We start from the raw sequence: 26,448 nt of genomic DNA on the forward strand, positions 1-26,448 counted from the left end.
CACTCCTGGTCAGTGCAAAATGTGCTGCGTCATCCTCTGATCTATCATCTACATATGATCAAAGTATAGCCAGTTGGTCGTTAACTAGTGGAACAGTTTGCGGGATCAGAGCATCTCTAGATGATAGGTACGCTGTCTGAAGAATTGGCTCCCCCAACTACCTGAATGGGGAACATACCTTCCACAGAATAATTCCTGATGTGCATTAGCCTGTGTGGAACATGAAACAAGTGGAGATCCTGAGAACATTTATAGAACTTTTTTGGATAGCCTAGTGTGCTGATAGTCACTCTCCTTACTAGTCCTACTCTGCTCCGGAACCCTGACCGGAAATCCACAAGGTTCTTGATCTTCTGGTCCCAGTTGAGTTTTGGCTAAGGAGGGGCACCAATCAGAGATGGACAGAGGGAGGAAGTGCTGAGTCTTTCTTTCCTGGCCCCTCCCTGCAATGATGCCTTTGTCCTAGCACCCACCTGTTACACACATACACACACACACACACACACACACAGTCTCTGGCTGTAGATAATCACTTCCTTCCTCTTGCCTGTTGAAGTCTAGGGGTGGTGATAGCCTGAGGGGCACTAATCTTGGGCTCTCATTTACACTGATGACATTTTTGTAAATAGTCTCTGTATCAAACTTTCCTCAAATTCTCCAACATAGGTATGCCCATACCAACTGATAACCCATTGTTGCCTTTACTTCTCATAAAGTAATTCAGCCTTAAAGATCAGGTAGGCAACAAAGAGACAAGTGCTGCGAAAAAGTCTTTCCAAATCTGTAACGGATTTTAGCTTGAGATCCTACAAAAGCTCTCCAGGAAAAGCCCCGAATGAGGGGGGGATTTCTCCTGTGGTCCCCATTGTTTCTTCCTTGAATTGGATCCTGAGCAGAAAACTGGTACATTTGTCCATTCCAGACCATGTTGACTTGAGAGGTTGCAGATTCATAGCAGCCTGTTTTTTTTTTTTTTTAAAGATTTTATTTATTTATTTATTTGACAGACAGAGATCACAAGTAGGCAGAGAGGCAGACAGAGAGAGAGAGAGGAGGAAGCAGGCTCCCTGCTGAGCAGAGAGCCCGACGCGGGACTCGATCCCAGGACCCCGAGATCATGACCTGAGCCGAAGGCAGCGGCCTAACCCACTGAGCCACCCAGGCGCCCCATAGCAGCCTGTTTTGAGCAGAAAATATTTGTCCAAAGCAAAAACCTGGAAGCCAAAAACTTATGATTTAGAAAACAGAAAATGTCATATTTTAAATGGGGAAAGATGGTTGTAAAAGTGAAAGATTCCATTCTGTCCTTAATTATGTGGCTGGGTCTTCCTGGACTCTTCATCTAATCTGCATAGATATAAAAATTACACAGAGATCTGGAAGTGTTAAAAAAAAAAAAAGAAAAGAAAAGAAAAGAAAAATGGCAGTAATTAAATGACAAAAAACTATATTCAAATAAAATTAAGGGTTTGACTTAAAGCCACGGGGGGCATCTCCTTTTGTTTCTTCCTATGTAGCATTTAAAGGAGAATGAGACAAAAAGTGCTTTCTGCAAGTGTCTGAGCACTGACGTGTAGCCCAGCCTGAGGAGAGGTTTGCTGGTTGAAGGTACTCAATGTGCCCAGCATGTCCACTTGGCAACTTTTGGTCCCATCCCTGGGCTTCCTATAAAAACCCAGGAGGAGAGGCCCGGGAACCAGAAAGAAAGAAGAAACTTCGAGGTTAAAAGATCCATTCTTGACCAACATGGAAGTTATTATAATATGAGAAAAGAGAAGTATCTCAGAGATACAGAAAAGTACCTATATCCATTTCCACCCATAATTATTATAAAGGAACATTGTGCCATTTTGCTTTATTTTTTCAATAAAAGCTTTTGGATATAATGGTCAGTGCGTCCCTCCCACTCTCTCCAGAGGTAACCACAGTATTGTTGGTAGTGTTTGCCATTTCTGTCCGTTTTCTGTGTTTTGTTTTGTTTTTTTAAGATTTTATTTTTAAGTGATCTCTACACCCAGCATGGGACTCAAACTTATAACCCTGAGTTCAAGAGTTGCATGTTCTTCCAACTAAGCCAACCAGATTCCCCGTCTGTGTTGTAATACTTGGAATATACAGGTATATATTTAGAAATAGTGCCCATAGTAGTATGCTGTAGGCTTTTAAACTCCAGATGAATTGTGTTGTACTCCACTGTATTTGTAAGAATTATCCATTTTGGATGCCTGGGTGGCTTAGTGGGTTAAACCTCTGCCTTCGGCCCAGGTCATGATCTCAGGGTCCTGGAATTGAGCCCCTGCATTGGGCTCGCTGCTCAGCAGGGAGCCTGCTTCCTCCTCTCTCTCTTTGCCTGCCTCTCTGCCTACTTGTGATCTCTCTCTGTCAAATAAATAAACAAAATCTTTTAAGAAAAAAAAAAGTATCCGTGTTGTTATGGGGACCTCTAGCTCATGCATTAGAAATGCTGTACACTGTTCCATTATGTGAGTATATACAATGGTTTATCTCTCCATTTCCTATTGATTAATATGTAGAATGTTTCCATGTCTTTCTGTCATTACAAACAATGTTTTGCTGAGCACCCTTGTAAACAACTTCTTGTGTGTATCTGTGAGAGATGCTATAGAACCTATACGTCGGGCAAAGTGTTGGGCTATGTGTCAAGTGTGCCATCAACTTCCCAGCCGTGTCTGTGTCTTCTCTAGAGGGACTAGACAGTTAACATTCTTACCAGGACCTGAGAATAGCCACTCTCACCCCTGTCCTTGTCAGTAGTTTATAGGATCAGACTTTCAAATTTTTTTTTAAATTTAAAAAATGTTGCTCATCTGATCGTGATTTTATTTGCATTTCCCTGATAACTAGTGGGGTTGAATTTCTTCTCAAATAGTTATTGATATTTCAAGTTTTCTTTTTTTTTCAACAACCCTTTCCTCTCCTCATGCCCTTTTTGCTTTTGGATTGTTCATCTTTTTTAGCTGATTTTCATGGCTTCTAGATGCTCCGTTCTTGTTCTTTGGCAGTTGTACGTATCAAATAGTTGTCTTGGGGGAAGTTCCAGGTTCTGTATGCTAAGCAACAGGCATCCCATATGTCTGTCTCAAAACGATGCATTATTCCAAGGTTGATTCTAGGCTTTGTCAAAGGAAGAGGCAAGCCTGTTACGATACATATTTCTGAACATGCTAGAAGGAGAGGAAGTCACAGTCCTCTGTGGATTAGGGCCCGAGTTTTGGGGACGAAACTCATAGGAGCTAGGGCAAAGTGGGGGATTAGGAATGTGTTGACGAATGAGTCAAAGCTCACGCAGCCGGGGGAAACCTGGTCATGGAGAGCGGGGCAGGAAGCAAAGGGTTTTCTGTGAAAGTGTGTTAAGTGCTGGTGAGTGGTGTGGTCTCTGTGATGGGCAGCATGACTCTGTAGTAAGATGGTCTCTAATGGCTTTCAAGACCTAGAGAGGGAGATGTCCTTGTTCAGCCCAGTGTTCCAGTATGCCAAGGTAGGCAGGCAGTGAGAAGAAAACCAAAAGGGATTCCAGCAAGAAAACCTCCCAGTTAACTGCCATGCGCCATGATCAGAGGCACTAAGGACTCCACAGTGATCAGCCAGAGAGGATGGCAGAGAGCTCCTGCCAGGCTCCTCTCCTGCTGCCAGTGTGACAGCTGAGGTGGAGTAAGGACCAGGAGCTCTGAGCTGTCACCAATGTGGAATCTGACTTCGGACAGTCAAGCTTTGTGCAAAGCTGCCTCCAACCAGAACTAGCAAAGAGACCAGCAGCTTGGTTTGTGTTTTACCTTTGCTGTCCCTTCCAGGCCACCTGGTGAAGGTCGCATGAGTGGCAAAATGACCCTCACCTAGGGGGAGACGGGTCAGAGGAAATCCTCGGTGTCCCTGTGGGACCCCTGAAAGGAGGATTGATGATAGCCTATTAGCGACGGTGGCCCGATCTTCTGCTCTGCCGTGCAGTGACCTGTGTCTTATCCCAGAAGGTATGTCAAGGCTGAAAAGGAGTTAAACTCTAAAATCCCCCATCTCTTAGGTTTCTAGCAATTTCAGGTTCAAATAAATAAATCTGTTCGATAAGTCTGTTTTCACCTGGCAGTGAAACACGGTCTCGTGCGTTAGCCACATGAGGGAACTGAATCAAGCAGGGGGCTTGGGCACAATTAGCTACATTAGAGAAGGAAGTTAGAAGCACTCCTGCCTTTACTACTTAAGCTAAGTGCAGCTTTTCCTTGCAAAGCCTGACTTCAGTCTTTGCTATTGTGGGTTCTGTCTTCTTGGTGACATACGTGTTCTCACCTGAGTGCAGATGGCATGGCAGTGAAAGAGAATGTCTAGCGGATGTAGTGAGGCTTGATAGAAGCGCAAATAAAGAGGCTAAGAGAAAATAAACCAGTCTTGCAGTACTGATGAATCCTGAAGGTGTATGTCCTTTTTTTTTCTGTTTCATTCAGCAAAATCTACATTCTCTTCACTTCTACTTTTACCACCCATCAGATCCGGTTCTGCATGTCCTCAAAGCAGATTTGGAAAACAAACAAAGGCAGATCAGAAAATTCCCAGATTTCTTTTTGGCAGGATCAAGTGGTTATTATCCCAGAGCCAAACAATGTTGCCAGAGACTATTAAAAAAAAAAAAATCAACAAATAAGGGAGAATCAAATCAGTCTAGTGCCATAGTCTGCCAGGGAGTGAATAAGCATGTTAGAGCATGTCTCCTGCCTCTTCCAACATTTAGGAATAACAGAGAAACAAAATCTTGGGTTTGCGTGAAATTTCAAGCAAATCAAATGCCTGGCTCAGCCTTGACATTCATCTTTACAATCTTATTAAAAAATCTTTTGTAAGAGTAGATTATTGCATTTCCAGAAATGAACTGACAGTCATCACGACAGACATTTCTTTTCCAAGGGTATAATTTGTACAATCTCTGGAATTTCTCCTGCACTGCAACTTTTAGGCAAAATTCACTTTTGCCCAGGGTTATTATGTTCCAAATTATCGTGGGCTCTTAAGCAATAGCCTGTTGTAAATTCTCTAGATCCCTTTTACAAGGAACCCAGCATTCTCAAATGTTTCTAAGTATGCTTCTAAGAAAAAAAAAAGTGTGTACTTTAAATTAGATTTTATGGAAAATCCCAGAATCTTATTCCCAATCCCATCCTGATCAACCAAGTCATTTGTATTCTTGGATCACCTTTCTCCTCCAATAAAGCAACGTTACTGTTCTCTCCAGAACTCTATAAAGAACCTTCTCCCCTTAGCTAAAAAGTCCTGAAGATGAGACTGAGGACTGTCTCCTTATGGTGTGGAGAAAGACATGGGCTCTCTTGGTCTGGTTTGTGTAGGAAAGTCTCTGCCTTGCTCAGTGGTTCCCCAGCCTGGCAGCCTCTTTGAATCACCTGGGGAATTCTGAAAAAGAAATACTCAGGTCTCAAGGGTGATCTCAAGGGCTCCTGGGTGGCTCAGTAGGATAAGTGTCTGCCTTCTGCTGAGGTCTTGATTCCAGGGTCCTGGGATCGAGTCCTGCGTTGGGCTCCCTGCTCAGCAGGAAGCCTGCTTCTCCCTCTCCTGCCCACTTGTGCTGTCTCTGGCAATCTCTCTCTCAGACAGATAGTTAGGGATCTGAAAATGACAACCCTGGACCAGCAGCACCCAGGAACTTACTTAAAATGCATGTTCTTAGGCCCCAGCCCTGACCTGCCAATTTTGAAACTGAGGGTGAGGCCCAGTGCTCTGTGAGCTAGAGCTCCAAGGTGATTCTGATCACATTCAAGTTTATGGGGAAGCACCCCTGTAGTTGATAATTTTTAAAGTGATGACTCTTATATGCGGCCAAGATTGAGAAGCTTCAGATCTTTCCTTCTCTTCCTACTTATTTCCTTCTGTTTGGTTTCAGCTGAGCAAAGGCCAACTGTCTGTCTTGTTTTCTGGTGCTGTAGATCAAACAGCCAGAGCTGAGAGAGTTCTGGCTTCCTAGCTATGGTTCTAAGAAGCCGTTAAGATTCTCTTTTTTAAAAAAAGAGAGAGGACTATTTTTGAAATACTAGAGTGGATCAGACTTTCAAACATAATGAAAACCCCTAAGTTAGCCTAAAATGTGTCTGGGAGAATCTAGGTCCAGGACCTACCTACCTACCTACCCTTTTGACAGAAATGAAACCTCATCCCAGAGTACCAAGAAGTAGTGCAAGATCCTTGAAGAAACAGGAAAACCCAACATTATTTTATTAGTATAATATTAGTTGTGACCTTTGTTTCCTTACGGATAATGTTAAAAATCTCAGTGCCGTTTTGGCGTGTTTTGTGCTGCAAGGGCTTCCTTATAGCTTTACACTTAGTAAAACCTCCCACCAAATCACTGAGCTTGAAGTCTGATTGATATGCATCCTTGAGGCTTTAAATAGGAGGACTGTGAGAGCGTTTCCTCCTCTCCGGCTTCTCTCGGTTTTTACCCTCTCCCTTCTTCCCTGCCCCCTTTTTCCCGTTCCCATTCCATTCCCTTTATTGGCGAGCTTTTGCTTCTGTGTAAGACAAATGACTCTTAGCGGAGCCCCAGTCCCCTTTCCAAAATCCTTAGGAGCAGATATTTTTAACAATCATACTCTCTTCAATTTTGAAAGAATACAGGGTACCCACCGTATATGGAGATCCACTGCGAAAGGTGTAGACATTCGGACTAAGCAGAATAGAGGCTATAAACTTTATGATGGATTAGTTTCGATTTTGCCATCAAGTGAATCATGACAGAAAACTTGAGGGCTATCTGAGCTTTTTGCTTTTTGGTATGCTGAATATGAGATCATAGACCGTGTTCTATTTTAGAACTAAGAGGCAACCCGGCACCAACAGAATTGAAAAATCCCAGAATCTTGAAAGGAGCTTAAAACATCTTGATTATATGAAGTGGAGATTTTTGACATTTAAGGACAGACGTTATGAATATGTAGTTTGAGCGTTTGTGCCTAGATCCATGAGAAAGCAGCAGGCTTAAAACATTTCTATGAGAATACAGCCTGGGGTGGTCACACTGCCTCTTAAGATAGACCAGGGAACAAACCGTGTTAGGATAATGGCCAACCATGTGGAAACAAAGTGAAACTGGATCTCTCGCTTCCTTCTCAACCACAACTCATCCCAGATGGATGGAGCCATAAACATTCTTAAAATAAAGAAGTGACTATTTTTATAATACTACGGTGGAGAAGACTTTTCAAACATAATGAAATTCCCAAAGTAGTAAGAGATAATAATTGTTATATTTGCATAAACAGCCAAAAATTTCTTTAGAGTAAAAATCATTAAGAGTCAAAAGTGACCCCAAAAATTCATAACACAAGCTGGATAGACATGCATTAAAAGGATGCTTTTGTAAATCAACAAGACCATCAGTCTAACTGAAAAACAGGCAAATCAGCAAGGCACAAACAGAGAGAATTGCAAATGAAACATGAAACGATTCTCAACCTCATATTTAGTTAAATAAGACTGAAGTGGAAACCAGTCACCTGTCTGATTAGCAAGGATTATACTGTTTGGTAATTCTGTTTTTAGGAATTCGCCTTACAATTATACTCACAAATGCATGGAGATATGTATAAAAGGGTTTTTACTAGAAAACGTACATGTTATTTTCAAAAAAGTGAGAACTGGAAATCCTTCAGTAGGAGAGTGGTTAAGTACATTAACATGCCCCCCAACCAAAGAGTTCTAGAGATGTTAAAACAAGGGATAGAAATCTAGGAAAGGTGTTGACTGGGAAAGGTGTGTGCTATGTCTGGGTTAGTTGCAGAACAGAATATGGAGTAGGATTCCATCCACAAGTGTGTTGGTATAAGCACAAAAAGTATGTGATTTGGGGCCCCTGGGTGGCACAGTCGGTTGAGCGTCCAACTCTTGGTTTCAGCTCATGTCATGATCTTAGAGTCAGGAGATCAAGCTCTGTATTGGGCTGTATGCTCAGTGGGGAATATGCTTGAGATCTTCAGTCTCTCCCTCTCTAAAATAAATCTTTTTTTAAAAAGTCTCAAAAAATACACAGTGGTTACCCCTGGTGAAGGCAAGCACAGAGGGAGCAGTGTTTTGTACAATTTTCTGTACTATTTATCTATGCAAAGCATGCATTAATTCAGTGTTAAGGAATACTTTTGATATCTGTGCGTCCTTCTTGCGAGTCAAAGACAGCTTTGCATTAGTCTTATTTGGATAAACTTATCACTGGGCGCAGATGGAGGTAGGGTTGAAGATACAGGAGATTGTCCTTTTGCAAGGATGCCCTATTGGCAACAGACCCCGTATTATCTATTTACAAGAATGTCTTATTATCGTAGCCTTAGAGAATTTGATGCCACCCAGAAAGGGCTTCCAGACCAAGAACATGAACCTCATCCAGAAGGAACTCAACTCTGTGATGTTCACATTTTCTTCCTTTCACTCTGTGTAACACGTTCTGTGTCATCCAGTGCATCAGGGAACAGTTGACACGAAATTGTATCTGAAAGTGTCCAGGCCAGCCCAGTCCTGGGGGATGCCAGAACCTGTCCTCCTGGACATCCTTCTTCACCCCCTTGCCCAGCTTCTCAGAGAACACATATCACGTGGCCTGCAGTCCAGCCAGATTGCCCGGGCCCTTCCCGGGAGCTTTAGCCAGCCGCCTAAGAGGACATGATGAACAAGTCTGGAGCCAAACGGGGACTGCCAGGAAGAGGAAAAACAGGTGCCAGGCATGAGACCCCGTTCTGTTTGATTCCTGATGGTGTGGAGGGAAGATCGCTGGTGTGGTTCTCCTTCCAGGCTGTCCTCCCACAACCCAGCAGTGTGGCTGTAGAACAGTGAGAATACACTCGGAACCTAAAAACCCCTCGGTTCCCCCATGTGCCAGGGCGCGGGGGGAGGGGAGCCGGTGTGGGTACAGTGTGAGTGCGGCCTCTGGGGAGACCCCAGTCCCATGAGGAAAGCAGCTCCTCACCCTGTCCCAGGACATGCTAGCCAGATGCCTGAAGGCTCAAAGTTTAGGACTCTAGAGATTTCCCTGTCGTCCTCTCTCATTTTACATCTCCCCCCCTCACCCCCCCACTCTAATTCATGTTAAGCTTTAGCATGCAAGTTGGATTTCTATCAGTTGTTCTGTTTGCCAAAGAACCAATGAATCAAAAGGGGATCTACTGTGAAAATAAAAGCCACGAAGCATTTTTTTGTTTTTAATCGCTTCCTAGCCATCCCTCTGATTGACAATGACGTCCTCACGACTCCAAATTTAGAATTATTTATTTGGGAGCTTCGCTTCCGTCTCTTAACTGCTACCCCCTGACAAGGCACCCGAGAAGCCAACGCTGTATGTTTTGGGTTCGCTAATCCGACAGTCATTTCTGAGATCCATACAAATGGAAAACACACCAATAAGACACGAAACCCTTCATTATTCTAATGTATGTCCCAGGCTCTGCTCTCGGCTCGCCTCCCTCCCCTTCTCCCTCCACCCCAACCTCTCCCTCCTCGGGGGCGTCATCGAGAGCCCCCAGCCTCCAGCCCCAGTGCCTTCCCTCGCGCGGCTGCAGGAAATTTGTTTTACAAGGCTGGTTTTAACTGAACTACCTGCTGTGCGGCACACTGCTACTGTTTGTGAAATGAATGATGGGAAAGGCAAGTCTGTGATTTCATTTGTTCAGACCGATTACTCACACGTTGCACACGGTATCATTTGCTTGTCACTTAATGACTGACCAGCCTGCCTGCATCATTAGTGCTGCGGGCGCAGTGAAAGAAAGACCTCGCCATAATGAGGAGCTGAAGGAAGCCGAGTGCTGTTTTACCTAAAAGAAATGGTGCGCAGAAATCCAGCACAGCTGCAGGTGTTCCGATGACAATGTGGGAAGCAGTTAGCTTCCAATTTAGCAGAAAATTAAGAGCGAAAAAACTGTTATTTGTGAGCGAAGATACTCATGGCAGGCAATCATCCTCACTCTAACCACCAGAGGAGCATTCAGCTGTCTTTGTCGTGACTTAAAACAATTGGTATCTTGGGCTGCATTCAACACCAGATTGGTGCTTATTATCTGCAGTTTATTCTTTCTTGGGATATTTTGTTTTTTTTCCCCCCCCTATTTTATGGTTAATTTGCTTGCTTGAATGTAAAGCCATTTAAGCTGAAAAATCTGGATTGTGGCTGAGCATTGTGCCAGGGCTCTGAGCTGTATGATACAAGATAATTGGCAATTTTCAAATTCATAATCCATTTTGTTTCCCTCATCTCCCCCCCTCCCCACCCTGCTTCTTTGTCCCTTATGCTAGCTTTTCTGCCCTGTTCTTGGGCATAATCTTTGAAACTGGTAACGGAGGGAAGGTGACAGGGCATAGATTCCTTGAGGCAAGACTCCAGACGCCTGAGACGACCCTTTGGGGATGTAAAAGAGCAAAATTCCGTCACCTCTGGGAAAGCAGTCTCAGAAGCAAACCAGTGCTTTCCCGTGGAAAGATTGAGTCCCATTCACAGCGCTTCGAGTCCTCTTGTAGGATGACACAGAGATTTTTGCTTTACTTTAGGGCTTTGTCGTTGGAGGCAGGCACGAAAACCCTGACTTCCTACAAACCCACTCCTGGTTTCCCACTTGGTGGTGATCCCGTGGATCGAGCTAACAGAGCATCTTCTAGGCCCCCTGCTTTCACTGTGTCAGGAAAGGGGCAGACGGATATCTCAGTCTGGGTTAAACAAGTCTAGCCTGTGGGATTGACTCCTAAGAGTGTGATCGCTTCTCGTTTCATTTCCTATTTCCCTGACGGAACAGTGTCACCAGAGCTCATTGATCTCCATCAGTTTGTTCCTGAGCAGCCAAGTCTCCTTCGGGAGAGTTCTTCAGGAATGAGGCAGTGTGCTCCCACTACTGTCTCCTAACTTGAACTCGGGACGGTGGTTGGATTCCACCTACAACTTCTTCACACAGTGTGTGTGGCCGACAACAGCAGGATGCTGAACACGCCGAGGAGCGACCCACCATGGGCTGGCTGCCTCAGCAGAACATGGAAGGGAGGAATTCGCTCTCGTGAAGAAAATGCACTTTTCAGTGATACTTCTGTTCTTTCCAAAGTCCAGACCTTCTTCCCTGAAAGCAGGAGAGTAGCATCCTTGCCACTTTTATGCTTTTTAGTAATTGCCCTGCATTTATTTTTCCATTCTGTCCCTCTGCTATTTCTCTGGACCTACCTGCTCATAGCACCAGCGAAAACTGTAAGACGTTATGTTTCCCCATTTCGCGCTAATTTTCCACTTGAATTGCAATGTTATTTTTCACGTACACTTGTGTAAATTCACAGAAGGAAAATGGGAAAGAGAAAGAGTAGAGAACAAGGTGGCCCATCCACGACCAATCGAAAAACACATTAGGAGAGCGGGGAGAAAGCCACCAGAGAGAAGGCTGGGTTGGAAGTTTTTCTGCCCTCAGCTTCTGTTTGGTGTTTATCTTTTCTTACTCTGCCTTTGCGCATTCACCTTCCTCCCCGGCTCAGATACTCAAAGTCCCCCTCGCCATAGCTGTGTTTCTTTTTTCAAAAATGCTGTCAGGCCACGTGTGTAATTTATGTGCCGCTTCCTGGGGTCTGACTTGGATTTCCAAGTCCTCCGCATCCCACGACGTGTGGGTTTCATCTTCCTCCTTCCTCGCACAGCCCTTCCGCGGTCACACAGCTGCCTGAGAACACGCTCAGCCACGCTCTATTTTTCTGTCCCCTAATAGCTACTCAATCCTCTGTTCTGCCAATTTGGTGCATAATATTTTCATTTTCTCTATATTCATTTCCAATACTCCTGTCAGCCTTCAGTATCTACTTCATTAAGCTTCTCCGCCGGTTTAGCAGCAATCAGCAATGAAGGATCCTTTGTGAGGCCGGGAGAGAATTGATCTTGCTTTCTCACGCCGCACTTGCTGACCTGCCAAAGCAGGAGGATTTACTGCGTGTCACACAAACTGCCGGGAGGACGCTCCGTGTCCCCATTTGTCACAGGGCTCCCGTTGCTCACCGTGGGCTTGTAAACTTACTTCTGAAAATGAGGAAGGATTATCCTCGCTCATAAAATGCAAAATTTGCTTAACTGCCTTCCAAGACTGAAGGCCACTGCACTTGGTTTTCGAGAGAGAGAGAGAGAGAGAGAGAGAGAGAGAGGCTTATTTGAATTACAAAGTCAGGTTGCCCTGGTGGTGGGAGAGAGCGAGGTGCTGGCCACTGACTGGTCATCCTTAGGGCAGGTGGGTCTGTGGCCCCTCAGGAAGCTGTCGTGTTACCTCGGTGGGATTCTCTACTGCGGAACAAAGTCATGGGGAAGGCATCTCTTTCTTTTACATTTAAGGAGTCTTGGTCCAATCTGCCTGACTTTCCTAAAGGGTGAAGAGACTTCAGGGCCAGAGCGCATCTGAAAAAACTCAACTCCGTTTGCGATTTCACTTGATTCGGCTCCGAAGGAGTTAAGGGATTCTAAAGAGAAGACACAAGGACCCAGAACAAGAATAGAACCTCCCCAGGAGCAATTTCCTCAGTAGGCATGTGAAAGCTTTCTTGGCTTTTATCATTTACTGAATCCCACAGTAAATCCCACAGAAATAATAACTTATTTTTCTACCCAGCCCAGACAGAAACCAACTCCTACAAACTAAGCTGAATGTGATGTTTATAATACACTCCGAAGAGGACTATACTTTTGTAAAACCGTCAACCAAAACCAACCAAAAACACAAAACAAAACGAAACACCATGGTTCCCTTATTAAATCTGGATCCCTCAAAGAGTGCACCTTCTTGCACTAGCAGTCAGAGAAAAACCCTTGTGAGAGGCAGTCCTTCTCTCTCTCTATGGCCCTTCGTCCAGGGCCAGCCTGACAAGGCTGACTCACTCATCCGTCTCTCCCTGCAGATGAGGTCTTATTAGAATTTATATCCCAAGCGCCTCTATTGGCGATTGGTACATAGTAGGTGCTCAGTAAATGATGGCTGGATAAATGGCTGACGAGTGTGGTTCTGTTCATCTAGGTCTTCCTCATTCTCAGCGGGTAATTTCAGCTCCAGTCTGTCCAATCAGAGCATTCAGTAAATTCACACATTTTCAAAGGAGTAAGATTGATAATTTTGGTGAGGAGCAAACTTTTCTTGAGGCAGGGTGAACATGGAGAGTTAAGGGAGATTTGTAAAAGAGGATATAAGAGGGGACGCCTGAGTGGCTCAGTGGGTTAAGCCTCTGCCTTCGGATCAGGTCATAATCTCAGGGTCCTGGGATCGAGTCCCGCATCGGGCTCTCTGCTCAGAAGCAGGGAGCCTGCTTTCCCCTCTGTCTCTCTGCCTGCCTCTCTGCCTACTTGTCATCCCTGTCTCTCTCTGTCAAATAAATTAAAAAAAAAAAAAAGAGAATGTAAGAGAATACCGAGGTGTATGGGTAGAATAAATAATAGCTACAGAGGTGGAAGAAGGAAACGTGGTCGGTATGTGACCGGCCGAGCCAGAGGTCCATTCCCGTCGGAGGTGAGAGGAGGAAGACAGACAACAGCATGTGGGGGCGGGGCAGCTCAGGACCAGGCTGCCTCAGACTTGTGAGTTGAGGAGGGGGGAGTTGGCTACTACTCGCCTTCTGTCTTTCTTTCCATTTCTCATCCTCACTCATAAGGTGCATGCTGGCCTGAGGCTACATCATTCCCCTGTCACTGAGGGAACTGCAGGGCATGTCACCAGGTCTTAACCAAAACAGGACACCAGAAAGTTCCGTCACGTCACTGAAGTTAATCAGTGTAAATCAGGAAAAGGAGTGAAGGATATAGAAAACATAGAGCTGTTCTGTGTGACACAATCAGGAGCCTTCTCTAAGCCTCAATCGGCTATATTTGACAAGGGAATATTCTGTTTCTTCCGTTTCCCTGTTACAGTACTCAGTTTTTGTCCCATCCTCTTCACTGGTTTCATTTCTTTTTTTTTTTTTTAAGATTTTTTTTATTTATTTGCAGAGACAGAGGGAGAGAGAGCGAGTGAGCACAGGCAGACAGAGAGGCAGGCAGAGGCAGAGGGAGAAGCAGGCTCCCTGCCGAGCAAGGAGCCCAATGTGGGACTCGATCCCAGGACCCTGGGATCATGACCTGAGCCGAAGGCAGCTGCTTAACCAACTGAGCCACCCAGGCGTCCCACTGGTTTCATTTCTGTCTCCAGTCGGCTTCAGGTGGCTGTCTCCTGACTGTCCAGTCAGCCCCAGCTCTCACGGGGAGGGGAGATGCGGCATTCTGTGTCCAGCCCTCTCTGGGTGGCGCCCTCTCCGTGCCACTTTCACACTCTAAGTGGCAGCCCTCTGTGCTCTCCCTTCCTCTCCCTGGTCCCACCTTGACAGGTCCCCCACACTTGAATAGCGAAATCTCCTTGACCCTTCACTCCTTTTCCCTTAACTAATCAGTTCTAGCCAAGTGATGTCAACAGTTCACTGTTCACGTCTCTTCCACCTTTCTCCCCCTTCACTGCCCTACCCCGATCTCAGTCTTCTAGCTTTATACCCAAATTACTGCTTTAGCCCAGACTCTGCTCTTCTCGTCACCAACGCTGCTCCCCTACAAATAAGTACGCACGTCATCGCCGTCTCATGCATCCAACAGGCTGTTGCCAAGTGAATAGTGCAAAACACCATTTCTGTTAAGCTTATGTCCTTCTTAAGAACTGAAAGTAGTTTCCTAATTGGGAGAACAGTGTTGATTTTACGTAATTAAAAAAAAAATTCTCTCTCTCTCAATATAAATATGCACATGACTTTTTTGGTACCTTAATGCCGGGAATATTATTCGCTACAGTTTGAAGTGCAAGGAAAACGCTCCAAGATGACTGCCTACAGGTTCAGAAAAGAATCATCTTTGTAGAATTCAGGGTTCTCCAAACTCTGATTCCATTTACCTGAAGTTGCGTTTGTTGGCATTTCACTCCTTCTGCATCCCCACAAAGGCAGAACTTTTCCTTTATCCATGTGGATGGTTTTAAGTGGAAAGAAGTGAAGTTCACTCAGGATACAGAAATTACATAAAAATTGGTATGTGTTCTTTCCCACTTAGAATTTCCCACTTATCTTGCCTTGATACCATTTGACACCCAGTGGGTTCTTTCTTTCCAAATTCTGCCAAGTGTTGGACGATCACGTGCCTCATAGAAACTTAATTTATTGAGCATTTGTTTTACATAGACTGCTTTAAGATTATAGTCAAGGCTGTATTTTAACTTTCCTCACTAATAGGTTGAGCTATTCGATGCCATTAAATACTGTTTTGTAAAAGAACTATGGATATTTCTCTTTTGGATTATTTTAAAGCACATTAGAGCAGCAGTTTTGTTTTTGTTTTTGTTTTTGTTTTGTCATAGTTTTACCCACGATGGGAGGTACTAGAGAAGAAGGATGCTTTGTTCAGCTGAGATCTTAGCTGGTTTGTAACTATAAGAAGTGAGGTTGGGGCACGTGTCTGAGACAAGAGGCGGGAACGCTAAACAGTGGTGCATAATAAGGAGAAAAGACTTTAGAACTCCAGAGGCCAGTCTGCGATGAAAAGATGAAGAAGAAAGTGCAGGGGAGAGAGAGAAGTCAGGCCACTAAGCTGAGATGCCGCGTGTGGATGTCAGCCCATGTGACATCCCTAGGGCATGGGCAAATGAAAGGGAAATGGAAGGGCTTTCAACAGCAGTGATGGAACACCCTAAGAGGTCCTCAGAGGGATCAGATTTGGGTGTATCCATCCAAAGGAAGTCTCCATAGCAGAAAACATAAATGAACTTGAGCTACGTAAATTAACATAAACCTTATAAGCTTAATATTGAGTGAGATGTTCGCCGAAGCAGATGTCATGTGATGCAGTTGATACAAAATTTTAAAACATGCAAAGTGATATGTCATAAAATGGCAATAATAAATACCAAATAAAGGACAGTGGTTGCTCCTGGCGGACAGGAGTTGGGAGTATAAATGAAGAGGGGTACACAGGGGACTTCCACTCTATTGGTAAGCATCATTTCCTGAGCTGGGAGGTGGGCACATGGTGTTCATTTATTATTTTTTTAAAATATTTTTTGATATTTCAGAAGTACTTCATAATACATTTTACTGAGTAAATTTTATTTCTTAGAAGTTTCAGATTTATAGAAAAATTGCAAAGAAAGTGGAGAGTTCCCAGATGCGCCACTCAACCTCTTCTATTACTTAGACATTTTACTTCAATGTGGTACTTTTTTTTTTACAATTGATGGACTAATAGTGATATGGTATTGGGGCTGAAGTCCATACATTATTCACATTTCTTTGGTTTTTAACTAACGTCCTTTTTCAGTTCTAGGATCCTATCCAAGATACTATGTTTCAATTAGTTGTTATATCTCCTTGGGCTCCTCATGGCTGTGACTGTTTTTCAGACTTCCTTGTTATTGATGACCTTGAGTGTTTTGACAGTACTGGTCAGGTGTTTTATAGAATGTCCCTCTGATGGGCTTTGTCTGATGTTTGTCTCATGATTAGACTAGACGTTGTGTTTTGGAGAGGAGATAAGGTGCCATTGTCATCATGTCATATAAAGGGTACCTCACTTTATCTCTGTCAGTGTTGACCATGATCACCTGGCTGAGATAGTGCCTGTCACATTTCTCCACTGCCAAGTTATTATTATTATTTTTTTAATTTGACAAAGATCACAAGTAGGCAGAGAGGCAGGCAGAGAGAGAGAGAGAGGAGGAAGCAGGCTCCCTGCTGAGCAGAAAGCCCGATGCAGGGCTCGATCCCAGGACCCTGAGATCATTACTCGAGCCGAAGGCAGAGGCTTTAACCCACTGAGCCACCCTGGCACCCCCTCAAGTTACTCTTTTTATAGTAAAGTTTTCCCTTTCTGTACCACTCTTTAGAAGGGGGTCCCCATGTGCAGCCCACACTTAATTTAAGTAGTATCGTGTTACGTTCTACTTCCTTGAGAGCAGAGTATCTGCATAAGTTATTTGGAATTCAGAATGGGATATTTATCTCTTCTCCCCCTTTATGTACTTGTTCAAAACTCTATGTCAGTATGGACTCATAGATGTTTACTCTATGCTTGGAGTTCTAATCCAATAGTAGTTTATTTGCTACTGAAATTTTTTCAGCCTTGGCATTAGAAATACTTTCAGTTGGTTCCTATGTCCTTTTGACATACCCCTGGATTGAGTTTGGTTGGTTGTTTTCAAATCTCTTCCTTACTTGCTGGTACTAAAAGAGTCTCCAAATTCACCTTGTGTGCTTCCTGCTCAGGTCCTAGAATCAGCCATTTCTCCATGGATCCCTGATTACTTCTTTTCAGGAATGGTATTAGAAGCCAAGATCTGAATGCTAAGTGTGCTTGATGCTACTGAGTGTTTTTGCTATTCTAGGCCCTCTCAACACACAGTGCAAGGAAATATATTTATAACAACCCATGCATAGATATATTTATAAATATTTTCCATATGTAACTGTCTGTATCTTTTTATTTTTTTAAGATTTCATTTATTTGAAAGAGAGTATGCATCAAATAAGGAACAGGGGGACAAGCAGACTTTCCTCTGAGCAGGGAACCTGGTGCTGGGCTCAATACCAGGACTCTGAGATCATGACCTAAGCCAAAGTCAGATGCTTAACTGACTGAGCCACCAGGGCACTCCTATCAATACCTATTTTAAGCTAAATATGAATTCCCACTGATGTCTCCAGTTGTAATCCATTACCACAGAGGTCATTCTAATCTCTTCCCTTTGCTTATCTGTAAATTCTCACTTCAACAGTGAGAAAGTGGGCTCCCACCACAATGCATTATTTTTAAGCCAGTCTAAAAATTGGAAGAAGAAAAAGTGTATGGGGACTGAATGTTAATAGTTCTTCCACTGTGGAAAGTTAATTCTCCCTATCCCCAGCCTACACAAGGAAGTGAAAAGCACAGCAGTGGATTTGTCATAATACTGTAAATTGCTTAGAAGTGGAATATATATGTATCCTACTTTAATATACAAAGTACACACACACAATTTTAATGTAGGATAAGAAAACTGAACTATATATGTACCTGTGTCTCCTGCTTCCAGAAGATGAAATTTATAAATCTAGTGAGCCAAACATTTCCACATCAGTTTTTATAAATACTCAGTTAAAATGAAACAACAACTTGAGATGGCTTTTACCCTAAATCATTAAGAGCTCTTCATATATTAAGAAGAAAGAAGCGCTGCTGCTGGCGAGTATGTGGTCAGCCGGGCATTCTGCTGGGATCTGAGACTAAGGAAGGTTGTCTCTCCTTTCCCAGAAAGCAAGTTGGCAGTGAGGATGTTTTTGTCCTTTGACTTAATGATTTCTCTTCCGAAAGTCTTGTCTAGAAGTTCACATTCTGAGACGTAAGCAAATACTTTTGCTCCAAGGCTTTTATTGAGGATGACCTCAAACAGCCAAAGAGGAAAATGACCACGTTGTTTTATGGCAGCTTCGTAGAAACACTCTTTTACAACTGCTGAAAAGAATGTGTATGAAGAGTTTTGAATAATATGGGGAATGGATAATACCCACAGTCGAGTTAAAAATAAGCAAGAATCAGAATTATTTTACAGGATGATCTCATCTCTGTTAAGAAGTAAATAGCACAATTTCATCACCTCCAGCAAAAATTTCTGAATGCACATGTCCCCCAGGAATGGCTCCTACACTCTGCCCTGCTTACATGTCACCTGTCAAGGAGACGTATTCTGGCACTGATTGTGACAGTTGAAGTTAAGCGTCAATTGAAATGTTCATTAACAAGGGACTGATTGAGTAAGTTAGAGTGCACCCAGACAATGACTAGCATGTGTTGAGGCAGTTTGGTACAAGTATGTGTGATCTCAAAAAAAATCAGTATTTAATGAGAAAAGCAAGTTGTGGTATAAGCTTTTCTTCTTTTTCTAAAAAATAAGAATACGCTCACATAGTTTTTATACTGATAGGACAGCTCTGAAGGACACACCAGAAATGATTAGGTGTAGTTGCCTCTAGGGAGGGGAACCGGTAGGCAGAGGGTCAAGGGTGGGAGGAAAAATTTTTACTTTTTTGACTTTCGCACATTTTGAATATATTGCTAAAGGCACACATGCCTTTTAAAATAAAATAATGTTTCGATTTAAAATAAAAGAATGAGGGTATCTGGTTAACAGTTTTAAGTTGTTTACTAGGGGTTGCAGTCTTGTAAAAACCTCTCAGTCTGTCCCAAACATTCCCATCAAGGCTTCACTCAAGTTCCCTCTGGGAAGAGGGGTCTTGTGTGTTTGGCCATCAAGGAAAGCAGCGGAATTTCACATCTAGGCTAAAGCAATGGACAGTAGGGACATTCTCAAGATCAGCTGAAACCACAGAAGGAGCTCAATGGGCCAGGAGTGACCCTAAAAATGCAAGCCACCCAGAACGACAGATATCCTGGGGAGGGGTTCAGAATTCACACAAGAGAGAGTCAGAGAGTGACCGAGGTCACTTCATATAAAAGGGTGGATACCTCCATCCGGCAAGAGGGTCTAGATTTCCATGTAAAAGCTGTTGGCACCTATTGATGGTTTCTCAAGGAAACGGACCCAGCCAACAGAAATATTGTCAAGTTTAAAGACAATAAACCAGCAGATCAAGCTGGATTTTTAAAGTTTTTCTTAAAATTCCAGGCAGTGTTTGAGACTCATTCATTGGAATTCTTCAGTGCTTTTTCAGTAGATGGGAAAGTTTCTTACATGGATGGGTGCATGGATCATATTAATGCAAAAATCTGGCAGAGGTTTCACAAAATCTTATAAATCCATTGGACTCCTAACTAAAAACATATTTTATAGCTAAAGTAATTTTTTTAAAAATCCAACAATAGGGTGCCTGGGTGGCTCAGTGGGTTAAGCCGCTGCCTTTGGCTCAGGTCATGATCTCAGCATCCTGGGATCGAGTCCCATATCGGGCTCTCTGCTCAGCAGGGAACCTGCTTCCCTCTATCTCTCTCTCTCTGCCTGCCTCTCCATCTACTTGTGATCTCTCTCTGTCAAATAAATAAAATCTTAAAAAAAAAAATCCAACAATAAAAAAATATCCAAATAAAAAGTAAAAAAAAAAAAAAAATAGCCAAATAAAAATTTTTAAAAATATCCAAATTAAAAAAAAAAAAAACCCAAACAGCTAACATAATTTAAAAATTTTAAAGAATAAAAACCAAACCAAAACAAAAAACCCTTTGGCTGTCGCTCCAAACCAAACATTTCACATGAATAGGCTCTTAGAAGATAATGAGAGAAATGCAATGCATTACTTTTTACTGATTTCTGATAGATTACTGATTGTGCATAGTAAATGCTAAGAAGCTACAAAGAAATTATCAGTGCCTTATGGAACCAATGACTTTAAAGTTTTGTGATTTAAAGAAAACTTCCAAATAACTAACACATGGCAACTGTCCCATGTCATGCAACTTTCCCATGTCCTGCAGCTCTTAGTCTGTTTGTAGCCCGTGTTAGATTACCTCGACTCTCAGAGTAATAAACAATGCTTTGTTGAGTGTGAGATTTTGAAACTGTCAGAAGCTCTCATGTTAGTTACTGCTGCAGAGAGAAGACAAAGGAAGGCTTGTAGTTTCCATTATAAGAAATTACAATGTGTTGGAGCACATGGGGCTTAGCTTGAGGTGGGGAAAAAAAATAAAAGTAAGTTCATTTGCAGTTCAGTTATGTCTGAACTGATTAACAGTAAGTATAATTTGTGAACTATTACTATTTCCAACCCCAGGCAGGTTTTATGATTTTCCACAATTATCTCAAACGTATTTTACAAACTTTTGACAGCAATAAAAATATAAAGGTCTACAATTTAGGTGGGTAGAGACAAGCTCTGCAGTAAAACAATTTGACAAGTTTCCTTGCCAACGTAGAGAAGGGATTTACAACACAGTAACTGAAAACACACACACACACACACACACACACCCCAAAGTGATTTTAGATCCATGGAGATTGCTTCATAGTTTCCTTTTAATTAGTGGTTGAATTCCCTCTTAAATGGAGATTCATATTTCTGTTATCATAATATCTTTTCTAAAAAGGGATTTATATTATTTTTAATACATTATCAAATTTACTATAAAAAATGTAGACTTTGAAAATTTTTCTAGCCGCTAGCTGCAAATCTCAGATTATAAAATCAATGATAACAACTCAGAATTTGCAGCAGTGCATTTAGTTAATAGCCTTCTTTGCTGTTGCTAGTTAGGAAAATATGTGATTTTAGAAATAATTAAATGTGTCTCCTTAAATCTCCAGTTTGGTCACAGGCTTTTATACAAAATTATTTTACTGAATCAAAAAGGGTTATTACATTGAACAATTCTCCAAATACCATTCGTTAGAAAGACAGCCTTAAATTTATTTATCTTTTGAACCACAGTATCACAGGCATATTGCTGCAGACAACCAACCCCAAAACTTAGTAGCTGAAAAGAGTACTTTATTAATTCCCGTTATTCCTAGTTTGGCTGAGAAACTGCTCTGTCGGGCTTGAGTGTAGTCATTCAGCTGCAATGGACCAGCATGGGGCTAAGCTAAGCTATGACAGGGTGGAGGGCCATTGTCTCCGTGTCTGACCATTACCTGGAGCTGTCAGCTGGAACATTTGATTATAGTTTCCATGACCTACCATCCAGTCCAATCAGTAGGTTGGACCAAGTTTCTGTATAGAATGGCAGAAGTGTCCCAAAAGGGCAAAGGCAAGCTTCAAGGTCTCTTGAAACCAACCCTTCTGAACTTGAACAACCTCACTTCTCCCACATTCTACTGGTCATTCCAAGTCAGCCCGAATTCAAGGCATGCGTAGAATCCATCCCTTGACTGGAGTAGCTACAAAATTATATTGGCTATGTTTTCCAGTCTACAGCCATCTAATTAGTGATGCCAAAACTCAGTTCCTACTGCTCGCCCTGCAGGTTATGAATAAGATGACTTGAGATACTTATAATGTCTTTTATAAAATGACAATAATGACACAGATCTGTCAGGATTATTCAAGGGAATGATGTCTCCTGGAGTCATGCGAAGCACATAAATGTAACTGAAGATCGTTGTCTGGCCCAATTTCATATTAAAAAGCCCTGTAGTAGGGCACCTGGGTGGCTCAGTGGGTTAAGCCGCTGCCTTTGGCTCAGGTCATGATCTCAGGGTCCTGGGATCGAGTCCCGAATTGGGCTCTCTGCTCAGCAGGGAGCCTGCTTCCTCCTCTCTCTCTCTCTCTCTCTCTCTCTCTCTCTCTGCCTGCCTCTCTGCCTACTTGTGATCTCTCTCTGTCAAATAAATAAAAATTTAAAAAAATAAAAATAAAAAGCCCTGTAGTAAAAGTAATACAGGCAGGGATATCAGACTGCAGAGTCGGATGGTCTGAAAGGAAATCCTGCTCCATTGTTCCTGAGCTCTGTGATCTTCAGCAAAGCACTTCTGTGCCTCAGTTTCTTCATCTATAAAATGGTGATATTAATAACCCCACATGAACCTGTGCTAGGAACGTGGCTGACGTGGAGTTAAGTGCTGCATAAGTATCTGCTCTTTTCAGCCCCATCACCGTCTTCATCATCATCAGTGAAAGGGGACCTCTATCCAGTTCCATACACTGTTGAAAAGGGAGGGAAATTCTTTTAAATCCAAAATAATCATATTAACGTCAGATATCATCTTCATAACCAGGCTAAATGCTTGGGACGGGTGGAGGAACATTTAAAAAGACATCTTTGAATATTTCCAAGATCAAATTTTAACCAAGAATTTATCTAGAAATCTTCAAAATTGGAATACCTAGTTCATTTCATCAAAGAATTAGGAATGGCACAGTGCTGACAAAGAATGAAAAGGTAAAAAGTAGGGATTGTCCAAGGACTTTGGTTTGGATATTTGAATAAGATTATTCAAAAATACTTAAGTTTGTAAGCTGCCTCTGACTGATCTAGAAATTGAGGGGTTTATAGTGAATATCAGTGAGTGTCCACAGAAAATATGATCAATACTTATTTGCATATTACCTGTTAATGACCTACCCTGTCCCCCCGCTCAAAATTTTGTTCCATGAGCACAGATGCATATTTGTGTGTTTTTACTCAATAAGGGTCCAGGATTCCATGTTTATTTTGGTTTTATTTTTGTTTCTGTTTCTTTTATAAATCCATACTTTTAATAATCATCCTAGGGTATTCTTACAATTTATCATGATTGGGGTACACTGCTCCCACGCAAACTGGGTCTGAGAGCCTGTGGCACTGGCACCATCTGGGAGCTCGTTAAAATGCAGAATCTCAGGCTCCTTCCCAGTCCTGAGTTAGAATCTGCGTTTTAACGGGATCTTCATTTGATACCTATAAACATTAAGGTTTGAAAACAACTAGGTAACAACTTTTGTGCACAGTTCCATTTTCCAAATTGTTCTCAGACATTACAGTTTGGCATTGAAATTAATAGCTAGGTGATTACTTGTGGTGTTCTCTCATATAAATGTCTTCATTTCAGCAAACTGCCCACAAAATGATAAACCAAATGTTCATTTTTGTCATCCCTGTTGTTTATGCCTCAAGATTATTAAGTCTCCTAATAATGGCTTTTAAATAGCAATTTTATAATAAATAATATAGTATATAACTGTTCTATTACATATGTAAATATATATTTATATAACTGTTCCATAGAGGTCTGTGGATATATGTATCCATATAGATGTAAACTGTATATAATTTTATATATACAGACACACAGAATCTTCATTCCTAATTCAAAAAAGATAACAATCACCACAGCAGCTACCCATTTTATATCTTTGTTCGATAATAGACTCCTGTACACATTTATATATGTTTAATATACATATTAAACATAAACCTCAAATTCCCCATAATCACACCACAACATATTATTATATGGTAGTAATTTATATGCTCCTGCTTAAGTACAGATAAAATCCCCTATAGGTATGCTTTTCCTTCCTGTACCTTTTAAGAAACTTTTAAAACTTCAGTACTTGAAAATTAATTCCCCTTTAATTATATTGCTCATTTGTATATCACTTTACTGCTAAGTGAGTATTTTAGTGGATAAGACATAGTGAAGTCTCTTTTTATGACTTTCTTTCATTCCCTTACTCCTCTAACAAATTATTCTTGAACTTGGCATGTTTCAGGGTATCCTTTCATGCAAGAGACACAGAGGATAACAAAATAAGGATCCCTATCTTTGAGGAGCAACATCTGATAGACAAGGCAGACAAGGAAGTTGGCAGTCATGACTAGATTCAATAGATACTTTTTATTTATTTTATTTTATTTTATTTTTTAAATTTCATTTTATTTATTTGACAGAGAGAGATCACAAGTAGGCAGAGAGGCAGGCAGAGAGAGAGAGGAGGAAGCAGGCTCCCCGCTGAGCAGAGAGCCCGATGCAGGACTTGATCCCAGGATCATGACCTGAGCCGAAGGCAGCGGCTTAACCCACTGAGCCACCCAGGCGCCCCAATAGATACTTTTTAAATAGTGTTTTACGTGGTACAGAGGGGAGAGGCTTAAAACCGGGGAGGGCTCAGGGACCACATACACAGAATGAGGTGACCCAGGAGCTGAGTCCTAATGGAGGAGCAGAGTGAGCCAGGGGACATGGTGAGGGAAGCCGTTACAGACAGCAGAAGAAAAAAAAAGTGTGAAACAGCCTGATGTGTTTGGGGGAGTAGTTCAGTATGGTTGGAATAAACGATGTGCGTGTGTCTAGACATGTTGAAAATGCTGGTGGTGGCTGAATTGTGAATGCCAGGCTAAAGAGTTTGAACACTATCCTGACAGCGGTGATAAGCCATTGAAAGATTTATTCAGGGGAGCAAGATAGTCAGAAGTGCCGTTTGGAAAGATCCCCCTGGCAGATACGTGGATGATGGGACTGAGACTGACGGGCAGCATCAAACACTAAGTCCGTGAGCCAAAGCAGTGCATGTCGACAGGAAACGACAAATGGAAAGGCTGAAAGGCAAATTGGACTTGGCTTGCTGTCCACTTGCATATAAGGGCTGCAGAAGTGAGCCAGCTTTCTAGCAGAGCTCCCAGGAGGATGACGGTGTCAGTCACCTGAGTGGGGAACCGTACAGGAGGAGCAGGGGGAGGGGAGGACAGAGGAGGTGGGAGCAGGTTGAGTTTGAAGAGCCGTGCGATCCCCACTGGAATTGTGAGCGGCTCAGCTGGTCTAGGACCCTGAGGAGGGGCCCCAGTTTCTTTATGGAGTGTCTGCTATGGGCGACAGACCATGGGTCACCATTCTCAGCTGTACCCATATTAGCTGTCATATGTGGAAGGGACTTTCTTCCCAAAGCTCTACAGTAGAAGTTCCCCTAGTTGACAGGATGAAGCTGACTTCTCCTTTCTCTCTGGTAAATCATCCACACCGACCTCACTGAACACTGCCAGGGGTGAGGTTCCTCTCAGATAGGACCTCCCACGTCCTTGTCCTTTCCCACCAGTTGGGTTGAATACTTACCAAGAATTAGCTGTGTTTGTTCCCAAACCTACATATCCCAGTTGTAGTTGCTGTTACAATGATATAATTTAATTAAGTATTCTACAGAGCAATGGAATATGAATGTGAAGAGTTTCTGTGAAAACAAAAGATGAAACTTTGAAGAGACTTAGAAATACATTCGCTTAAAAATGGCTGTCAAGTTGGTGATGAGACAAGTGTGATAGATTAGGGGACATAATCGTAGTCTGGAAGTACTCAAGTATTCAGGTTGCTTTACCTGTGTATTAATTCTCTTCATTCCACTTTGAGGAGAGCAAGCCAGAAACTGTATGAAGGATTGGGTGTTTAGTTAATGTAAGAAGGACACTGAGGAATTCTAATCAGGAGACCCGTTTTCAATCACAACGCCTTGGCTCTCCACAAAAAATTAACTGGCTAATTAATGTGCATTTATAATTTTACATTAAAATGTTAAAGCTATGTATGAATTTTTTGGTGGTTTTTTTTTTATATTTTCCTACTTTAACTGACTTTTTTGATTAAGTAACTAGTAGTGTTCCTGATCCTTCTAATAAGGTTTCCAGTATATATGAAATATATATATGAAATAAAAAACCATCTATAGATTTTAAAGAAACAGAGTAAAAGCAAAGAGCCTAATGTCAGGTCCTCACAGACCATAGGATCCTCTGCCGGTAGCTCTGCCTTTCGTTCTAAGTTTGGGCTCAAACAACTTTTTCTAGCTCTCTATCTCAGTTATTTCTCTTGAAAATGGTAATTTAAAAAAAAATTTTTTTAAAGATTTTATTGATTTATCTGACAGGCAGAGATCACAAATAGGCAGAGAGGCAGACAGAGAGAGAGGGGGAAGCAGGCTCTCCACTGAGCAGAGAGCCCAATGTGGGGCTCGATCCCAGGACCCTGAGATCATGACCTAAGCCGAAGGCAGAGG

At 42.4% G+C, this 26,448-nt stretch overlaps 1 long non-coding RNA gene across 1 annotated transcript; it reads right to left on the reverse strand.

The window, feature by feature from the left end:
* Positions 1–757: 757 nt before the first annotated feature.
* Positions 758–6,769, reverse strand: LOC309845591. Its single transcript, XR_014301362.1, has 2 exons — positions 6,643–6,769; positions 758–959 (listed from the first exon to the last, which is right to left on the reverse strand). It is a non-coding gene; the product is annotated as an uncharacterized lncRNA (long non-coding RNA).
* Positions 6,770–26,448: the final 19,679 nt, after the last annotated feature.

Source organism: Mustela nivalis (genome assembly GCF_964662115.1).
Source record: "Mustela nivalis genome assembly, chromosome: 12".
Classification (NCBI taxonomy): domain Eukaryota; kingdom Metazoa; phylum Chordata; class Mammalia; order Carnivora; family Mustelidae; genus Mustela; species Mustela nivalis.